Source organism: Dreissena polymorpha, chromosome 10 (genome assembly GCF_020536995.1).
Source record: "Dreissena polymorpha isolate Duluth1 chromosome 10, UMN_Dpol_1.0, whole genome shotgun sequence".
In the NCBI taxonomy this organism is placed as follows: domain Eukaryota; kingdom Metazoa; phylum Mollusca; class Bivalvia; order Myida; family Dreissenidae; genus Dreissena; species Dreissena polymorpha.
The window spans coordinates 89,053,696-89,059,415 of NC_068364.1; positions in this window are offsets into that span (position 1 = coordinate 89,053,696).

Here is a 5,720-nt window from a genome sequence, read left to right on the forward strand (position 1 = left end):
AATACTGGTATAATAACAAGTATATATATAAATTAAAAGTTAACAGTAAAAATGCAACTTCCACCATGTTTCAGATAACATTGTTATAGCATATGTATAGAGAATACATGGTTGGTGCCGAGTTGGAAAAAGTTTATCCGGCGAGGCTTAGAAAAAGAAAAATAGGGCGAGCTTTAGCATGTACATGTACCATGTATTCTATTTATCCTGCTAAATGCCATTGAGACATTTTATCAAAGACAAATGATAAATCGACAAAACAATAAAATTATTGTTGTCGAGCCGCCTACATGTACACAGCATTCCAGACAACCGAATAACTAACGAGTGTGACACGTTAAAAATACGTCCACTTTAAACTGTTCATTTTAATACTTTCCTTTTGAAAATATGAGAAGAAATAAAAAACGAATCGCGAATGTGATATTTTTGTTGCTAAAAAATGAAAAAATGCAGCAGCAAAACAAAAACTAAATTTTATTTATCTTAATGACAACTTTAATCCATTGCGTATAACAACGATATACACATCCATTTTCTGTTCTTCCGACCCTTTGTCGAAATCCATTTTTTGTTTGTCCATCCCTATTATCGAAATGCATTTTAAACAACACTATTTTTTGTTTGCGTTTGTATCGAATGCTAACCACTCTGACCCAAAACCCGATTTACGAAATCGTAATCCTGCCGTAGCGAATTATTTTATTCCTATCGAAGTTAACAATTATGAATGACAAACATACAGTCCGAAATACGTGTATGATTCGTTCGATGCTTTAAAAATATTCAAAAACAAGAAATGTGTTTGTCAGAAACACTATTTCCCCTACTGTGCCGCTTTGAAGCTATGTGTTTGACCTTTGACTTTGAAGGATGACCTTGACCTTGACATTACACCATTCAAAATGTGCAGCTTTATAAGATACACATGCATGCCAAATACCAAGTTGCTAACTTCAATATTGCAAAAGTTATGGCAAATGTTAAAGCTTGACGCAAACACACAAACAAATAAAACAAACCAGCAGATAGGGAAAAAACAATATGTCCCCCACAATGGTGGTTGGGGACATAAAAATACTGTTAAAACCACCATGTCAAAATTGTTGTCCTTAAACTCCTGAGAGAAACTAGATAGTATGTTTCGTCTGAGAAATGACGTCACACTAGATACCGGTATGATATAAATTGCGTAATCAAGTAAATGCAAATGATAAATACGGAAAGATGGTTCGGTAATATATTTTAAAAAAGAAAAACAAAAGGATGATATAAACTATAACGATAACATTCATGATGCGTTCAAAGAAATTTCAAAGGTCAAATATTACAACATATTAATCGTCACAGCGGTCGTAGGAATACACTACTTCATGTTGACCGGAAAAAGAAAAATGTATTCGACCATGCTTAATTTGGTCAATGTTTGCAACAGAGGCAGAATAAAACGGTATGATCATCAAGGAGTGCTTATTCTGGCAAACTTAAAAGGTAGTCTAGTTAAACTAATGCATATACATGCTTGATGGATCCAAATAAGGTATTTTAATTATAGACCTATCATCAACACCAGTTTTGGATGTAAGGATAACACATTTTGTGCGTGCTATAATACATGAAAAAAAGAAAATAAATTATTTTCCTAAACATAGTGAGAACTTTTGACGCGAGCTCATCGTGAAGAACTGGCTCTAGCCACTTTTTTATCACTTCTCGAACCCTCAGGGCATGAGGGCTTTACTTATAATGCTTCAACACCAGATTTATTAAATATACACCAAATGCTATTTTTATTATCGTGTTGGTATATGTGAATGTTGAGTACTTCTTGGAAATGGTTTGAACAATTAAGAAATATTTGCAATTCACATGGTTTTAATGCAGATGTCCAACATTACAGAATGCCACGCAAAACCAATTATAAACATGCAAACCAAACATGCTGTTATACCTCGATAGCCTCATGAAGATAAACGTGCTATGCTAAGTAAAACACTAGCAAACCTTATAAATAAAAATTGTATTACTCAAACTTAATAAATCAGAACTGTATTTTAGTAAACGTTATTTCTTAGGTTATATCGACCTATTATATTATTTGATATCACTTATTAAAAAATACAAAATTGAACTCGTCCCATCTGTATTCTGGTAAGGTAGCGTCAATATATTGACATTGAACTATTTTAGGGTTTGTTTGTATTCAATTAAGAAACATATTGTTGGTAGTCTCATATCGGGTATGTATTAATAGCATTTGTTAACATGTCTTATTGTCTATATTTAGGAAATATTATTTCAATCGTAAGATCCTAAAGATGTCAAATTTCATATTTATTCCATTAAGAACAATAGGCTGTAGCCGAGAATTTGTTTCCTACCTATAATTGCATAAGTTGAAATGATCTTACTTTAATGTCGACATTTTACATTTGGAAATTTTTTATATGTAAACAATTTGTATCAATCCTTCTTTTCATACGGAAACTCAATAAGCACATATAGCTTGGTCTAGAATGTATTATAATTATAAACGTTTGCAAAAAAAATGTTTGTTTTGTTTATACCCATGGCCCAAACAATTCGACGATTGCGTCCATGTGAATGTCAAGTGTCTGCATTGATTAATACGTTGGGTTGCGAGGTATTTCCGGAGGATATGAATGCCAAGCCAGATAGTGTAAGACTATATTTTGCATCAACTACTTCAACTGTGCTGACGTCAATTGTGGCATTTATTATATCAGCATGCATTATATGGAGTTTGTAAAGTGAAAAACACTTTATGTAAATATCGTAATCAATGTGTGTTTCCACTACAACATGGTTAATTTTGTTATCGTTTATGTATTACATCTTCCTTCAGTGCATAGACAGTTGTTCGTAATTTACATTTGTGAGGACAAGAAATTGTCCAATGGCTATATCCACTCGAATTAATATCAACAAAATTAGGCATCGTTTCGTCATGCTTCTATGAAAACATTGACATTGATTAGTTTTGTTTTTCATGTACTAGTTTTAAAACGTTAAACAATACTACGAACATATTGTTTAGATATTTATATTTAACTAATCGCGTTCTTTAGTGAACATTAAATAATAAAATTCACGTCGCTTTCAACGACCTCATTCTTTCCATAAATCTGATTATTTGTATCGTGCACTATAACGTTTTCTTGTCGTTGCCTTCTTATTCAATCATTTACAGATTTGCAAAATACCATGTTGAAAGTGCAATTTTCGAAATGCGAAGAAAATACTAGGTAAATGAAACATATATATTTGTATAAATTGAATCTAAGCGTAAGTGATCCGACCGCCTGGACTAGTGGTTAAAGCTCAATTGACGATCAATTGAAGGTTTGTAGACCTCGCCTAGATTGCTTCTAATACTTATAACACCAAATGCCCTGTAGATCTTTGAATGTAAGTTTTTATATTTGTATGCTGCGAAGGTAAATCAAAAAGCCGCACTCTCTGCTTAGCGCTTCTTGATAGATGCAAGCATTTATATTTACGTGATGAGTCTGCTTAAATGGTGGATACCGGTAGCCCAACTTACCTGTATTTGCAAGTCCAAATGTCTCAATCTATAAATAACACTAAGCAGGTGGTGCATATTTCACTTGTGTCTGCAAATATACAAGTATACAAATATACTTGGACCGAATCGAACGAAAAACACCGCATATTTTACGATGCAGATTACGTCAAATGAAAACCAAAAAAACACAAGATGATGCATAGATCTACGTGCGTTTGGAGTAGTTCAATGTTTTAAAATACATCGAAGCATCCGTACGGGATTGTATTCTGTCAACGTAGAGATAATAATTGGACAACATTAAGAGAGGAGAGAACAAGTTAATTGAGACAGTACATATGACACAATCATTCTTATAATACTGACACAAATACCTATTGTAATCATATTCATTAGCGTAACCAGTATCAACTTAATAAACAGTATTTGTATTAGCAATAATATCATGATTGTCGTCGCTCTATCTGAATTATTCTCCACATAATTTCATATAGGCATTCTTTCACTACATCTTCCTCCTCCTCCTCCTCCTCCTCCTCCTCCTCTCCTTATCCTACTCCTCTTCTTCTTCCTCCTCCTCCTCCATGATCATTGTCATCATCATCATCATCATCATCATCATCATCATCATCATCATCATCATCATCATCATCATCATCATCATCATCATCATCATCATCATCATCATCATCATCATCATCATCATCATCATCATCATCATCATCATCTTCATCTTCATCATCATTATCATCTTCATCATTATCATCATCATCATCATCACCATCATCATCATCATCATCATCATCATCATCATCATCATAACTGTCGGATTGACACATTTACAACGTTTTCAAAGGATTAAAAAGATAAAGACTCTTTATGTCAGACAAAAAGTCATACTGAACAAGATTTATCCTAAAAAATTGCATTATCAACTAAATTGGATAATAGTTCAACAGTTTGCAGCTGAATATTAAACAATCTGGTTTAACTAATATGTTACTTAAAAAAAAGTTGTTCGTAAAAGTAATCTAAATTGCCTTTGTTTATGCGTCACTGTCTTTTGAAGAATTTATGAAATCTTGGTCATTGCGTTAGTTAAAATTCGGTGAGATATAATTAGTTTTTTTTTCTTTTATATGTGTTAAATTGAAACAATAATCATTAATTAATAATTGTAAAATGGGTAATGATGTCCGACACTATAAATAACGTTACAGCGGTCTCTGGTGCAAATGGGGTCACGGTCAGATGAAGTACATACAAAACAACGTTGATTTCTGTCTTCATTTTATCTCCAATAGGTTTCAAATTTCTTATAGTCTTTTAATGTAGCGAGGTTTCTACGACACATTAAGCAACAAGTGAATAGTGCGTATGTAAACACCGGGGCTTTTTTCCTTTCCTTGTAAAGAAGGCCAATGACATAAAATTATTTTAGTCCGTTAACCATCGCTTTTTGTAACAATACTCGTGAGTGATAGGATAGGTCATGTTCATCTAACGGTCTGAATACATACATGTTTAATCAATAATGTATCAACTCATATTTAAACTTCTCAAGTTTAAACTTCAAATACTATTGACACGATCTTACATTTTAAAAAATAAATTTCGTAGAAATTAACCGGGAACAAACTTGTGTTATCATCCGATCTTATGAAAAAAATGACCAACTGTCTTTAAAATACGTTAAATGCAAGATCGTTAACCTAAGTATAGTGGCATGCAAGCTGAGGTCACAATCTAGAAACGGTAATTGCAAAACATTATGAGCGCAGCAAGATTATATAATCATATTCACGTCGGAGAGTGTTTCTCATATTCGCAGTATCAGTTGCTTTGATATCACTTCTCGGCGGAAAACAATCTGACAACAAGAAGCGTGCTTGTAAATGATATATTATATGAACACTATACTCTGTTTATTACATTATATATGGCATATTATTTTATCTTAAATGCAAAACACCTTCTTCTATGAAGTTGACTTACCAATATTATTGTATATTACGCTATAATTGTTTAGCACACTGAAATTGTGCATGTGTACCTGGAAACTAATTCGTCAAGTGGATTTTCTGAATCCAGGATCTGGTTGTCAGAATTGTAAACTACGTTCTTGCTTTGGAATTTCTTATAAATAATATATTTTTGGGAAATTAATCTAAAG